The sequence below is a fragment of the Myxine glutinosa genome, chromosome 7 (assembly GCF_964187855.1).
Source record: "Myxine glutinosa chromosome 7, kmMyxGlut1.1, whole genome shotgun sequence".
In the NCBI taxonomy this organism is placed as follows: Eukaryota; Metazoa; Chordata; class Myxini; order Myxiniformes; family Myxinidae; genus Myxine; species Myxine glutinosa.
In genome coordinates this window covers 124167976-124184850 of record NC_136267.1, presented here as the reverse complement: position 1 = coordinate 124184850, position 16875 = coordinate 124167976, and the positions used below count along the sequence as shown (strand labels likewise).

Sequence of the window (16875 nt, the reverse complement as noted above, 5' to 3'; positions counted from 1 at the left end):
CCAACCTGTTGGCTTGACGCACGCAACAATCGGCATATCGCTCGCCAGTTCTTCTCCAGACACGCTCACGCCCATCAGGACTGTCCACACAGAACCTTGACTCATCGCTGAAAGCGACCTCGTACCACTGCGCCAAGGTCCACCGCTGATGCTGCTGGCACCATCTCTGTCGGTTGCGGCGATGGGCAGCCGTCATCACGGGGCCTCTGTATGGTCTTCTGGCAGTCAGACCATAGTCATGCAGTCATCATCGTGCAGTATCATTGGAGATCCGTGGGTTTGCACGCCCCGGAGTTTCTGCCGCAGTGCGGGATGCTGGATGGAATCGATCCCGCAGGTGACTTCGGACCATCTGCCTGTCCTGCCTTGCAGTGGTGACTCTTGGCCTCCCTGATGGAGGTCTGTCATCTGCAGAGTTGTGGAGGGTGTCTCTGTCCACCAGGGCCGATATCGTCTGGTGTGAACAGCCAAGGCGACGTGCCACCTCACGGTAGCTCAGTCCGCCTTGCAGCATGCCCAGGGCACGCTGCCGTTGATCCCTTGACAATCGTGGCATGTTGATTGAAATGCCCATTTTGCACTGGCCTTTTTAAAGCCAATATCAAGACATCACGTGCAGCTCATTAAAATCATCCCGTACCCCTTGGCTAATCACTGACATTCAAAACGGCTGTTCAACAGCTGTGCTATGAAGTGACCATTGAAGGTTCAAGTGACCATCCGTGACCATTCTGTCTGACAGTGAGGACACTATTGGCCACAAATAAGTTCACACATTTACTACACGCAGTGTTATTGTTGATATTTAAAGGTTTGAAAGGTGGTAAGTTTATTTTGCGTTTCAGTATATGAACACTGCAAGGACTTCCAGGAAAGAAGTTGGAATTAAAAAAAAAAGAAAAAAAAGAGTATCTGGGGTGAATTAGCGGGGGTAGAAAAGATCAAGGTTTTGGATGGGGGAAGATAAGAGATGGTGGTGAACAGCTGTTTTAAAGACCTGGAGGAAGGATTGGGATTGAAGGGAGTGGGGGAGTTTGTTCCAGAGGCGGGAGAAAAGGGGAATGAAAGAGTGAAGGTGAGCAGAGAGTCTAGATTTTGGCAGTTTAACCATAAGAGGGTTGCAGGCAGATCTTGTGCGACCTGAAGGAATATTGGGGGGACAGAGCACAGAGAGCTGGGGGAGCAAGGCCAGAGAGGAGTCGGTAGAAGACAGAAAGACCACCAACCTGCCTGTGGTGAGTGAGTGAAAGGCCCTCGGAGTTAATTTCATCGCAGGAGATTCCAATGATTCTGAAAGCTTTGGTTTCAACAGCGTGAAGCCAAGCTACGTGTGAGGCAGGAGCACCAGCCCAGAGGGGGGGGGGGGGGGGTACAGTATTCCATTGAGCTGCGGATGAAAGCCTTGTATGTGGTGAGGAGCTCAGGTGTGCCAAGGAAGGACTTCGCACGACGGAGGATGCCCAGTCGGAGACTGGCTTTGGAGGCCAGCTTGGTAATGTGGTTTTCCCAAGAAAGATCATGGCAGATAGTGAGACCCAAAAGCTTGAGCAACAGAACTTCTTGGAGAGGATTGTTGAGAAAGTAGATGGGAGGGTTTTCCAGTCGGTCCTTTCAGAGAGACATTGTAAGAGTGTGAGATTTGTCAGGATTGAAAGACATGTTCCACTTGTTTGCCCAGTCTGTGATTTTTTTCCAGGTCTGCAGAGAGTGAGAAGGCTGCAGACTGCCGATCTGAGGGATGAGGAATGGAGCGGCAGATAGTGGAGTCATCAGCAAAGAGATAAAGATGATTTTCCAGAGAGTCGGACAGATCATTGATGAAGACCAGAAATAGCACAGGGCCCAGAACACTACCTTGGGGAACTCCAGCCAGAACAGGAAGGGGAGATGAGAGAAATCCATTCAGGGCCACACGTTGCCTTCGACCAGAGAGGAAGTCCGCAAACCATGAGTGGAGATTTCCATGGATACCATAGGAGGAGAGTTTGGTGAGCAGAGCTGAGTGCCAGACCGTATCGAAGGCACGTGATATGTCAAGTGAGACAGCTCTGATTTCCTGTTTGGCATTGAGGACCTCCATCCATTGTTGAGACAACAGAAGCAACATGTCCAGAGTAGAATGACCTGGTCTGAATCCAAATTTATGATCAGAGATCAAGCCATTGGAGAAGAGGAAGGATTTGATATCCGAAGCAATGATGGATTCCATGACTTTGCTGATAATTGGAAGCAGGCTGATTGGTCTGTAGTTGCAAGGATCTGTTTTTGCACCTTTTTTTGTGCAAAGCGGTAACGTTTGCTGATTTCCAAGATGCTGGCAGATGACCTTGAGCAAAAGAGAGGGTGAAAAGAACAGAGAGGGTGAGATAGAGCGGCAGAGCAGGATTTTAGGACCCGTGGGCTGATGCCGTCTGGTCCAGTTGTAGAATCAGAGTCGAGGTTTGATAGAAACTTCTCCACCTTGTCAGGAGAGAAGGACACAGAGTCCAGGAGCAGTTGGTTTCGACTGGGAAAGGTGGGAACAGAGAGAGATGGGTTTGGGACTAAGGATTTTGAGGCAAACACAGAGTTGAGGCATTTGGCTTTGTCACGTGCGGTGTCAACTGTGTAGCCATTTGAGGTAAGGGAGGGGATGGAGGGAGAACAAACACCAGAAACGGATTTGACCAGACGCCACCAGGATTTGGAGGAAGGAGATAGGTGTGAGTTCAATCTTGAGTGTGGAGAGATAGAGCTTCCTGGCACTCCTGAGGGTAGACCCACACTTGTTCCGAACTTGGTGGAAGGAACTGAGATTGCCTTCAGTTGGATTTGCCTTCCAAGAGGCAAAGGGAAGTTGTTTCAGGGCAACTGCCTCACCACAAGATTGTGTACCATGGATGGGAGGAAGGGTAAATTTTGCATCCAATTATAAATATGCCCGATCTGGATTCTGACCTGAACCAAAATCTAATCGGCTTCTTCTTTTCACCGAACCAACTCATTCACCTAGTTTAGTTATAATTCGTCCATAACTTTTTAAAATATCATGTTACATGTCGCTTTTCACCTCAATGGTGAAGTCACTTAGAAATTAAATAATTCTCATATCCATATTCAGATCTTCACCAAAATCGAATCGAATCGTCCTTATCAGACACCCAACCTGCCCACCAAGTTTTGTCCAAATCCGTCCATAACTTTATGAGATATCCTGCTATGTATCGGTTTTGGCCCCTTCTACCAATGGTGAAGAATCACTTAAAACATTAAATAATTCTCATATCCGAATCCATATTCAGATCTTCACCAAAATCGAATCTATTTGTCCTTGTCAGACACCCAACCGGTCCACCAAGTTTTGTCCACATCCATCCACAACTTTTTGAGGTATCCTGCTATGTATCGTTTTTGTCCCTATCTCCCAATTGTGAAGAATCACTTTAAAATTCTAGTAGCCGGATCCGAATCCGGATCTTCACCAAAATCTAATCATTTCGTCCTTGTCACATATGCTACATCTCTGCCAAATTTCGTCCGAATCCGTCCATAATGTTTTGAGATATTTTGTTCACAAACAGACAAACAGGGGTGAAAACATAACCTCCATCCACCTTTGGTGGCATCACCTCCATCCACTCCAGAATATGTATTTCAATAATAATTATGACGTCATAGGTCACGTAGTACAGGGGCCATCTTGGAAAAACCGAAAAACGTTGCACCTCTATGTCTCCAAACCGCTCCGTGGGAAAAAAATTCTATGTGGCTCATTGTAAAGAACGCCATATGGGGAATAAGTATTGTTAACGATGACGTCATTGATGCCTTAATTATGACGTCATACTTCGACAGGGGCAACGCTTCGTCTGATGAGATTTGAAATTTATTGAACGTGATCGACGCAACAATTCTATTAGAGAATATAAATTTATGATTTATAACCGCTCACATGGTCTGGCAGCCATATTGGATTAAAGAAAAAACCCTTCAAAAACAGAAGAGTTGGCTCGCACCAAGTTGACTGCGAGGTTAAGTATTCTATGAATACCATCTAGTTCCGGCTGTTTTGTGATTTTTTCCCTGGGATATTGCCTTCGAGTTGCATCAGCATGCAAAAGGTATGCAGGAAAACCTAACAGGTACTAAACATTTCTAGTCGTGAGCTTTATATATTACTAATGGGGTATGCTTACACATTGTGTAAGCAATAACAAACCGTACTTCGTACGTCGGTACATAATAAATATAACCTTTATGATTATAGGCAAGCATCACTGACCTGCTGCGCGATATCAATTGAGGGTTATTTATTTATTTATTTATTTATTATTTTACAGATGCGTTTTCTGTTTTTACGTAAATTTTCATTGAGATTTTTATTTCATAGTTTACAGTTTTAGAATTACAATTTTGACATGCTAGATATCGATTGAAGTTGTTTTTTTTACGTATGCATTTACAGTTTTCCCGTAAATTTTCATTCTCAGGGTTCTGGGATTTTTCCCGGTGTACCGGCTTCGATGTCCGTCTGCACGCCAAATTTCAGCTTTTTACGACACCCAGAAGGTACCGAACATTAATCTCAGTCAGGCAGTCAGTGGTTAGGAAGAGCTTTATATATATATTTTATATATTTATATATATGACTAGCAGAATAATGCAGATTGCCCAGTGATGTTCTAATCCTGTTGGCATTTTGAAGAAATCAGTTTGTTTTTTACTTGCGAAAATCGAAGATTTTTCAAGTACATTGGTTGGTCTTGTGCGTTGGCAAAAAAAATTTTTTGCAAGTATGTTGATCACTGCGGTTTGTGTGTGTGTATTTTTGTTTCAATATATTTTTAATCCAATATATTTTTGAGGTCAAAAGGTCAACATAGGCCAAAGGTCACCTTGTTATCATTCTCTTTGAGTTTTGCTAGTTATTGAAAGGAGCACGTGCTTTGATTAAAGTATTATTTGTTGGACAGAAGGGAAATGTATGATGCAGGGATTTGGTGGACAGGTATGGTGGACAGGTATGGTGGCAGAGAAAGGTCCTGTTCTCCTTTATTTTTTAATCAATATACAAGACAATAAAAGGATGAATGATTCCACGATAGAAGTGTTTTATTGATGGTCAAAAGTATAACCAAGAATGTCTCTCTATAGTATAAGCATAAAATGAGCTTTCATGGAGCATGGAAGATCCGCATCAAGTGTCCATCAGAAGATTGGGTGATCTGTAACTTGAGAAATTTATGGAGTAAAGTGAATGAATGATGTCTGGATGTCCTTTAAAAGTGGAATTATTCAAATTGATACTCCTCCAAATCCACACTGGTTGTGTTTAACCCCAATGAATGACAGACAAAGGTCTTGCTTGTATCCCATGAGGATTTCAGATTTACCAAGGAAGTACATGGCATGTTTTTTTTCTGGAAATCGCTCCAGACAAGGCATAATGCCACTGCAGGTGAGGGGCTTAGTGAAGGTCAGAAAAAGACATGGATAAAGCAAAACAAACCAGAACGGCACTCGGTAGAGAGCATACCTCCGCCAGGCTGAACAGTTTATGTTTTGTATCCCACTAATAGGCCGGATCTGGATTCGGACCTGAACCAAAATCTAATCGGCTTGTTCTTGTCACCGAACCAACTCCTTCACCTAGTTTTGTCATAAGTCATCCATAACGTTATCAATATCATGCTAAATATTGCTTTTCGCCCGATCCCTCAATGGTGAAGAATCACTTAAAATTAAATAATTATCGTATCGTCTTCACGCTGTTGAAACCAAAGCATTCAGAATCATTGGAATCTCCCGCGATGAAGCTAACTCCAAGGGCCTCTCACTCACTCACCGCAGGCAGGTTGGTGGTCTTTCCGTCTTCTACCGACTCCTCTCTGGCCTTGCCCCCCCCCCCCCCCCAGCTCTCTCTGGGCTCTGTCCTGCAAATATTCCTGCAGGTCGCACAAGATCTGCCTGCAACCCTCTTATGGTTAAACTGCCAAAATCAAGACTCTCTGCTCACCTTCACTCCTTCATTCCTCTTTTCTCCCGCCGCTGGAACAAACTCCCTCACTCTCTTCAATCGCACTCCACCCTCCAGGTCTTCAAAACAGCTGTTCACCACCATCTCTTATCTTCCCCCATCCAAAACCTTGATCTTTTCTACCCCCGCTAATTTCACCCCAATTCCACTTTTTTGAAATACCAACTTCTGTCCTGGAAGTCCTTGGTGTCCTTGTGTTTTATACCTCTCCCCCCCCCCCCCTCCCTTCCCACGCCTCTTCCCCCCAAGCCCTCTCCCTCCCAGACATCTCCCTGCTCTCAAATGTTGTGGTTGTGTGCTTCCCCTTCTCTCCCCATCTTGTCTTCCACTCCCTCTTTTTATATATTTGTTTGTCTGGTTGATTTGTTTGTGAAATAAATGTTAGCTCTTTCACGAGCCTCGATTCAGTATACAAAAAAAAAAAGGTCAACCACTTCTTTCCGAATTTCTAAAATCCTAAATTTTCATCCGATTGACTTGAAATTTGAATAGGATTTTCATATCGACGAACTGAATTCAACCACCAACTATTTTTGAGATCAGCATTGGCTAAAACGTCAACATAGGCCAAAGGTCAACAACAATTTCGAATTTCTAAAATCCTAAATTTTCATCCGATTGACTTGAAATTTGAATAGGATTTTCATATCGACGAACTGAATTCAACCACCAACTATTTTTGAGATCAACATTGGCCAAAGGTGAACCACTTTTTTTTCAAATTTCTAAAATCCTCAATTTTCATCGGATTGACTTGAAATTTGAATTGGATTTTCAAGTCAGCTAACTGAATTCAAGCACCATTTTTGAGGTCAACATAGGCCAAAAGGTCAACGTAGGCCAGATTTCTAAAATTGTCAATTTTCATCCGATTAACTAAAAATTTGAAGACGATTTGCATATCCGGTCCCTGAATTCAACCACGAATTGTTTTTGGGGTCAAAAGGATGCTCTACTGAGTGCCATTCTACTTTGTTCTCTTTTGCCAAGTGCCACTCTATGAATGATTTTTCATTTGTTTGTCTGTCCGCTCACTTAAACTTGCCTACAGGTCACAATTTTAAACCAATCTTCACAAAACTTCACCAAACTGTAGAGTTTGTGGTCTGACAAAATCCCATATATTTTGTGGTCAAAAGGTCAAAAGGTCAACCACTCTCTTTCAAATTTCTAAAATCCTCAATTTCCATCCGATTGACTTGAAATTTGAATTCGATTAACATATCAGCTAACTGAATTCAACTACCAATGATTTTGGAGATCAACATAGGTCACTAGGTCAACATAGGCCAAAATGTCAAAATAGGCCAAAAGGTCAACAACCTTTTCAAATTTCTAAAATCCTCAATTTTCATCTGATTGACTTGAAATTTTAAGAGGATTTGCATACCAGGTCACTGAATTCAATCACCAATTATTTTTTGAGGTCATCACAGGCCAACAATTTATTTTTGGATTTCGCAAGTATCATGGTATGCACGACATATTACTTGTTTTTCTATTTTTTATAGGTGCCTAAAACACTTCTCTATCCACACTCAATAAGATAAAATTTATATTTTATATGATATTACACACACACACACACACACACACACACACACACACACACACACACACACACACACACACACACACACACACACACACACACGTTCAAGATAATTTAATATTTCCTTTGAATATAAAGCGATTTTTTTTTAAATCCAAAAAATTAAACTTTTTCTATAGTGCCTAAGCAAAAAATCGCTCTATAGTGCATAGGCCTTTTTGATTAGAGACAGTTATATACAAGTACACATTCACATAAATAAATACAAAACTAGACCGGCACTCAGTAGAGAGCATACCTCCGCCAAGTGAACAGTTTACGTTTTGTATGTCAGAGTAGACTAGAAAATCACAATACAGAATCACATTTAATCAAAATCATCCGTCCACAACTTTTTTGAGATATCCTGATACATTTCGTTTTTGGCCATATCTCCCAATGGAGAAGAATCGCTTAAAAATTATACAAGCCGGATCCGGATCCGGATCCGGATCTTCACCAAAATTGAATCGATTCTTCTTTGTCACACACACAACCTGTCAGCCAAGATTCGTCCAAATCCATCCATAACTTTTTGAGATATCATGCTATATGTTGGTTTTAGCCCCATCACTCAATGGTGAAGAATCACTTTAAAAATAAATAATTCTCATATCCGAATCCATATTCAGATCTTCACCAAAAATCGAATCGATTAGTCCTTGTCACACACACAATCGGTCCACCAAGTTTCGTCCAAATCCATCCATAACTTTTTGAGATATCTTGTTCACAAACAAACAGACAGACAGACAGACAGGGGTGAAAACATAACATCTATCCACCTTTGGTGGCAGAGGTAACAATTACAAGACATTTGAACACAAATAATCAAACAAATCCGGAAGCAGTTGTTAATGTTTCTTTTTCGCTTGAGCAACGCCGGGTACTCTAGGTATAAACACTTATTACTTTACTCGGGGTACAAATACAAATACAACTTCGTCTGGGGGGGGGGGGGGGGGGGGGGGTAACATAGGCTATGTGGCCGCGGCCTCATGTGGGGGTGTGGGGGACTGGGGGAGGGGTGTAAATGATCTATGTAAATGTGTACCGTGTATCGCCACCTGGTGATGGTGGCAGACGGTATTACAATTTCCTTTTTTTACCTTGGCAACACTGAGGTTAAAGGACACTTTGCACGGGTAAATTTTTCCTCCCTCCCTTCCCCCGCTCCCCCAAAACGGAGGGGCCTGTCAAAGCCACCCCCATCCCCCAAAATATGTATATTATATGCAGTATATCTTTCCCCTCCCTCTCCCCCCACTCCCTTCCTCACTCCTCCCTCTCCTGCCTCCACCCCTCCCCCCCCCCCTTCCACAACACTGGGTACTTCTGCTAATATATAATAAAAGACAGTGTGTGTGTCATCGGTTGTTATCTCCATTTGCACGTTTCAGGTGTAACGGAGTCCTCCCAAGACCCAAAGTATCCATCTCCGCATCGGTATGGGATCACGACGGTTCATGGACCAAACTGTTAAAGTTTTTCAGAGTTTTGTTCCAAGGGCTCTTTTCAGGATTGTCACTGAACCCTGGATTGCCCCCATTTGTAGTTCATTTGTGGTAATATTCCTGGGGATTGTTTTTAAAATCTTAGTGAGGTTCTTCTTTATCACTCCTGTTGCTCCAATTATCACTGGTACAATGTTGATGCTCTTCAGCTTCCAGGATGTTTTCACTTCATTCTTGAGGTCTTGGTATTTGGTCATTTTCTTGATTTCTGCGTTGTTTTGGCCAAAATCGCTGGGTCCTGATATCTCAATCAGCAATGCTGTCTTTTCCTTTTTGTTCCTGAGTACAATGTTCGGACGCAATGTTTTGTTTTCTATGTTCATGCTCGATGAAATCAGCAAGTCGCTCGATGGAATCATCGTAAGTGAGCATGACGTCCTCATTTTCACTGATTGCCCTTGGTTTGTGTTTCCATGAGTTTTCTGGTACTGAGATGTTTAAATTTTTGCAGGTATGCCAATGAATCACTTTGTATACTTTGTTGTGCTGTTGTGTGTAAAATTGTTCTGATATAATAGTTTTTTGCATCCCAAGAGCAGGTGACTAGTACTTTCTGTTTCTGTCTTGCAAAATCTACATTTGTCCGTCTGGCTCAGTCCCGCCATCTTTTTTAATCCATTAGTGTAGTGTCCTTTATCTTGGGCATTTATTATGATTCGTTCACTGCCCCAGTTGAGCTGACCTCTTCTTCGCCATTCCAATGAGCCTTCTTTGTCTATCTCCACTCTGTCCAATTCTTTCTTTTTTTCTGCACTGGTTTTTGTCAAACATTTTGTGGATGGTAAGGAGTTTTCTTGTTTTGATGTCTAACTTATTGATTTCTGATTGGGGCCAGTTTATTATTCCGCAGCTATATTGGAACACTGGCACTGTGAGCTGGTTTATGGCTTTGATTTTGTTTCTTGGGGGGACGTATGTTTTCAGGATCAGCTTCGTTCTACGTACGTATTCTTTGGTGATTGTTTTGCGCATTTGTGACATACGAGCCCGGCATGGCGATCGCGCCCTGGCCGCGTCCTGGCAGGTGCAAGGCGATTGTGTATATTCAGCGGGAACCGCTACAACCTCCTTTTTCGCATTTCCTTGTTTACCCTGAATGTACGGGTTCACAGTCCCTGTCGTTGTTACCCCACACACGTGTACAAAAACGCGTGGTTAACCAATGGGTTCACTTCTGTCTGTCTGTGCTGTCTACAAACATCAGTTTATGATCAAATTTTAATCCTGAATTTTAATCGCAAGGTATATTTCGATTATAAAATTTAACACTGAGGAGCACAAATCGCTACTCAAACAGGTAAGGATGCTTTAACAAGCGCACTCTGTGAAAAAAAGGTGCTGATTCCAAAAAACCATTCTCATTCACCCCAAGTAATTCAAAATTGACATTGTTGTGGCCAAATATGGCCAAAATCTGAGATTTCTAAACCGATGCTCTGGTGTGTTCATTTTGCATCCAATGAGCTTCTGAATCTTTTACACGAAGATTTTCTGGACAAGCACTGGACAAGGAATAATCTGATCAATGTGGTCAACCTTGGCCCAGTTTTGACCAAAACCAGTTATTTCCCATTGGAATAGTAATAAAATTGTACTGGAGATGAGCAACATGTAAAAATTCATGGAAATCAAATTTATAATGCTAAATACAGACAGGGAATACAAAATGGCACTTTGTGGCTCTCATTGTTCAGTTTTAAGCAAACCAAGTAGAGTTACATTGGAAGTACACCTTCCAGACCAAATAAATAAATAAATAAATAACAAGAAGAGAAACAGTCAAAGTACACCGCCGCCACACCAAATAAATAGATAACAAGTAGAGATACTTTCAAAGTACACCGCCCCCATACCAAATAAATAAATAAATAGATAACAAGGAGAGAAACAGTCAAAGTACACCGCCCCCATACCAAATAAATAAATAACAAGTAGAGAAACAGTCAAAGTACACCGCCCCCATACCAAATAAATAAATAAATAGATAACAAGTGGAGATACATTCAAAGTACACCGCCCCCATACAAATCAAATTGAACGTTGAGAGAGAAAGGTGATCGATAAGTGCTAAATTGAGCCTTGGGCTTGGTTATCAAAAAAACTATTAAGCTCTAATGATGTCATCAAGACTGAGGAGCTTTTGGCTGATGAATTGCATAAACCTATAATCACAAAGTTTAAAAGAAGGAAGGTTTAATCCAAAGGTGTTGATTACATCTGGTCTGCTGATTTAATTGAACTAAATAATGATAAGGGATACAAGTATGCTTAATCCGAACACACAGAGCTGACTTAAGTTACAGGTTTCTTCTTCTTCACGACACTCGGAGCACACGACCTATACAATCCTATCTGGCGCTAAGGTATTTCATTGGCTACCCCCCATAAACGTAACAATATAAAAGCGAAAACACGGTCCGGGAAACTGTTCGTCCGCTTGGCCGTTCGGGAAGTCGTGAAGCTGTGATTATGTGTCTTAATTACATATTGTTTGAATGCTGGTTGTTTCCTGTCTATTAATTATGTACGTCTATTAATTAGGATTGTTGGAATATACCTTTCGACCCTTTAGACTGCTGAGATCCCTTAGATATTTGAAGACCCTTTAAGACCCCCAAGACCCTTAAGTCTACCATGACCACAAAATACCACAAAGACCCAAAAGACCCCGAAGACCCCGAAGACCCTTAAAGACTCCAAAGACCCGGAGGACCCAAAATAACCGGAAGACCCCTAAAGTCTCAAAATATCCAAAGTACCTCAAAAACCCTTAAAGACCCAGAGGACCCAAACAACCTCGAATACCTCAAAGATCCAAAGGACCCCAAAGCCTCAAAAGACGCCGAAGACCCAAAATACACCGAAGACCCTTAAAGACCCAGAAGACCTGTAAGACCCTTTTGACCCATTAAACCCCAAGATCCTGAAGACTCTCAAGATCCTTAAGATGACTTTTATCTTTAAGACCCTTTCAATACTGCAAACACCTTGAAATCCCTTCACCCTTCCAACCTTTTATACACTTTCAGCCTTTACACCCCTTAAGTCCCTTTGACCCCTTAGACCTTAACACCATTTAGACCCCTTTGACCCTTCAAACCGATTAGACAGCTTCGACCCTTGACCATTTAGACGTTAGCGCTTTACACCACATGGACCTTTTTTGATTACAAATAAATTAGAAATAAATAATGTCATCAATATCACAAATACATTTGTGCAAAATAATTGTTTGTATTATAATCATAATTTGAGTGTGTAGGTGTAAATCATGACAACACAGCAACTCAAGTTCAGTCTGTTCATTATCCTCGGTTAAAACGAACCTGTGCCTCTGCAGTGACGTGTTGTGAGGTGAGCGTAGCGAGCAGAGCCACGCTTGTATGACAATATGTACATCATCAGAACACCCAAATGCGGACAAACAGAAATTGGCCAAAAAGTGGCCAAAATTGCAATTTTGTTGAAGGTAGGGTCAATAAGACTGCTTTTTTGGAATCAGCACCCTTTTTCACATTGTGTGGGCTTGTTAAACCATCCTCACCTAAAATTCTGATTAAAGCCATCTACCTCTTTGACTCCGCCTTTTTGGCACTGACCAGTACTTGGACAAAATATTATAACATTGACGTCATCTCAACCAATCAAATTTGCCGCTCGCAGACCCCGCCCATGTGCTTGCTTCTCAAGCCTGCGCCTGGTAAAGCATTCGATGAACTCTCTCGTTTTGTTGTTGTTGTGTTGCAGGCTCGGGTCGTGCGATGTTTGGAAACCGCATGAGCTACATGAAGGCAGTTGAGGCTGAATTTGTTCAAATAACGACTCCAAAATTCATCAGAAAGGTTTGTCTGTTGAAAGTTCCAAATGAGCTCTGAGCAATGTTGATTCGATTCGATTCGTTGTTGTAGTTGTTGTTGTTATTGTTCATTTTTTGGGTTATTTCTCCGAAATCCGAAACAGCCTCATCGAGTGGGTCCCGGTGTCCGGCCGTACATAGCACATCCATTAACACTTGACTAAGACATCTCCCCACAAACTAGCCCACCGATATTGACCAAATTTGGTGAGATGCATCAGGGCAAAATGTAAAGTTATTCCTTCAGGAAGAAGGAATCAGGAGCTTATATACACCGTTCAACACTGCATTCAACATTTAACCCACAGCATTTAACCCCTGACTATCTCTTCTCCTTCTCCCTCCTTTTTGCTTTGAATGTTTCCCTATTGATTCTTGTTTTTTGCAATTGTTTTTATGTTTTGCTATGCATTATGTTTTGCACTCTGTCACAGCGTCTTTGGGCTCCCTGAAAAGCGCTATATAAAATAAATGCATTATTATTATTATTACTAGGGCATTGCCCGTACTATATCTATATCTAAAATTATATCCCCCCCCTCTATTTACATGAAATGGTTTGGTCCAAAGCGAACGGCTTGCGAGTACGGTGACAATCCCCCCCCCCTCTATTTACATGCAATGGTTTGGTCCAAAGCGAACGGCTTCCGGAGTTTGGTAAAGAAATCGCCATCGCGTGCACAAACGCGCAGGAAAGCGAATGAATCGCAAATTCGGTTTTATTAGTTTTAAAACATAGTTTAACGCCAACATAGTTTGCAAACGTGAAATAAATGAATACGCTGTCAAATGTGCCATCCGAGGCAGAGTGTGTCCTCCACGTTCGGCACACGCGATCGTTCGCTGCTCTCTGATTGGTTGAATCGTTTTTTGGACATAGCTCGGTAAGTAATTGTCCGATTAATATGAAACCTTGAAAAGGCACATCCTCGGGTCCCCAGCAATATACCTGGCAAGTTAAAAGTATATCGGACCCGTGGTTGTCGAGAAACAGCGGTCACAGACAAACGTACAGACGTACAGACGTACAGAGATTACTGGAATTATAGATAGATTTGGTGGCCCTCTTATACTCCAGGGTGTTTTCTAACTGCTGTATTGTTGTTTCAAGGTCAATTTTAATATTGTTTGTTTTTGTTCGGACGCAACAATGTTTTTGTTCGGACGCAACAAAAACAGCGTTTTTGTTGGTTTACCTTGTACAAATGCCTAGTCCAAATTTTACCTTGTCTAGTCCAAATTCCATTTGAATGTCCTCGGAAAACTGTTTTACTAGTTTTAGTTGTTCTGTCAATTTTTCATCATTTGGCACGAAGACCTCATCCATGTATAGTGGATGTCACCTTTCCTATTTCTTTGGATGTTCATCTATTGGTTGTTCGGGTGCATCCGTGTCCTTGTTCATCGATGAGGTTACTTAGTGGGTCCAGAGCCAGACAAAACAAAAGGGGAAAACTGTCTCCCTGGAAGATCCTACGCCGTATCTTCACACCTGGTATTTCGATATTTCCTTCTAAGTGCTGTTTTATCAATGTGGTATTCCAGAGCTCCATTGCTTTCTCAATCAGTTTAATTATTCGGGGATTGATTTTGTATATTTGCGTGCATTTTATCATCCACGAATGTGGGACACTGTTGAAAGCTTTGTTATTGTCTATCCAGGCGGTGGACAATTTAGTTCTTCGCATTTTGCGATTTTCAAGCCCGGCCTTGTTCAGTTGTCGGTGGTCAGTGTTCCATGACAACCTCTCTTACATCCCTTTTGTTTTGCCTCTCAACCTCCTTGCTGTTTTAGATGATGGTGCATCATTTCTGTGATGATTCCTATGAGCAGTTTGTATATATTTTTTTCTATGTTGAATGCTCCAGTCACGGACGATATAGTTCTCATCGAGGCTAGGCCTTAAATACAAGAGAAGAAAAGTGTACGAGGAAAACAGAGTAGAGTACTTGCGTTTACGTACCTGCAATATCTGTCGTCCATTAGAGGCCAGCACCCAACAAGCACTGCAGATACATTACAGGAGGTGGGTTCATGACTATGACAATGATTCACGTACATTCTCACTGAGGAAGTAGAAACACGCAAGTGATGGGACAACATTCAGGAATAGAGAAGATTCTGAAAAAGGAAGTGATGTTGTCGTCAAATGGAGAAATTGGAAACCCACAATGTCCCCTTTTCTCATGCAGGGCACACGTTCACCAACACCCACTCATTACAAGAACTCCGATGTGATTGGTCCTTTACTCCTTTCAGTAAATTTGATGTTGCAGCTCTCTCTGGTGCTCTTCCCGAACGCAGGTTCAGCAGTACCAAAACATTATAACGACTCGGTGATTACACTATGTGGCTTGCCTTTGCCTTTGCAGCGGTAGTCAGGGAAGATATTTGTTAATTGTCCAGGGTGCCGGCGATAACTCACCAAATCTTCAAGAAAGACACCGCGTGAGATTTTTAACGTCGACTGGTTAATGCTAGCAGAGTGGACACCAAGCTTAATGTCAATCCGAGGGAGGATGCATCATACCCTGCCTGCGAAGTACTACCAGATAGTTTAAAGTGGAGCCGGGAATCAAACGCACACCAGACATCTCAATACAAGGTGAGTGTGCTACCTGTGCATCACACTGTCTGCGGATTTCCTTAATTGCATACAAACCAAATGAAGACGATCATAGTGATAATTGTTCAGCCTGGTGTTGGCTTAGCGGTTAGGGTGCCGGCTTGGGATCCTGGGTTCGAATCCCGGTCGATCGCTGAATTAACGCCAGGGGGGGGGTTGACTCAGCCTGTCATCTCAGCCTGTCATCTCAGCCTGTCATCCTTCCGTGGTCGGCAAATTGAGTACCAGTTCACTGGTAATTCCCTGTGTGTCGCAAGAGTCGACTAACAGGGTTGGCGGCAGGAAGGGCATCCGGCCATAAAACATTGCTTCAAACAGGGACCATGGTGCCCGAAAAAGGCCAACTCCTGCTCTGTGGGGAAAGAATGGCCTCTAAAGGTGGTTGTTTTACAGTGTTTATTGTTTCTCCATGCACACACCAGACCTTTACTTTATACAGCACCTGCCTCGACATCGAATTAATTAATATCTCCGAAATTCAAGTTTCAGAAGATAGGGATCATAGGCCAGGTGATCACAGGATTGGAGTCAGAAAGATCGTAAACGTTTCGAGATCAGATCAAAACCTTCGGATCGAGTTAGTTATTTTTATTCATAAAAGGGTAGGTACGATGATTACGGATGAGGGTACATGTCACCGAACAGGTTTTAGGGAAACCCAGCGAGCAGGGTCAACCTCTATACCGGTTTTATATGAGCGGTAGGTATGGGAGGGGGGGGGGGGAGGGGGGGGATGGGTGGGGGAGAGAGAGTGAAAGAGTCATGGTCCAGGAGTTGATCCATACAGTAAGCGGTAGGTCGGGTGTGGTAGGGAGAATGAATGAGTCATGGTCCAGGAGTTGATCCATACAGTAAGCGGTAGGAAGGGTGTGGTACTGTGGTAGAGAGAATGAGTGAGTCATGGCCCAGGACTTTATCCATATAGTTAGCGGTAGGTAGGGTGTGGTAGAGAGAGAATGAATGAGTCATGGTCCAGGAGTTGATCCATACAGCAAGCGGTAGGTAGGGTGTGGCACTGTGGTAGAGAGAATGAGTGAGTCATGGCCCAGGACTTTATCCATATAGTTAGCGGTAGGTAGGGTGTGGTAGAGAGAGAATGAATGAGTCATGGTCCAGGAGTTGATCCATACAGTAAGAGGTAGGTCGGGTGTGGTAGGGAGAATGAATGAGTCATGGTCCAGGAGTTGATCCATACAGTAAGCGGTAGGTAGGGTGTGGTACTGTGGTAGAGAGAATGAGTGAGTCATGGCCCAGGACTTTATCCATATAGT

At 42.7% G+C, this 16875-nt stretch overlaps 1 protein-coding gene across 1 annotated transcript in view; it reads right to left on the bottom strand.

Annotated features, from left to right (window-relative positions):
* Positions 1–14952, bottom strand: part of LOC137411551 (formin-like protein 2) — a 115382-nt gene extending 100430 nt beyond the window's left edge. The window contains exon 1 of the mRNA XM_078782248.1: positions 14942–14952. The gene's annotated coding sequence lies outside the window, so the exon portion shown is untranslated. The remainder of the gene's footprint in view (positions 1–14941) is intronic.
* Between the last annotated feature and the right edge of the window lie 1923 nt (positions 14953–16875).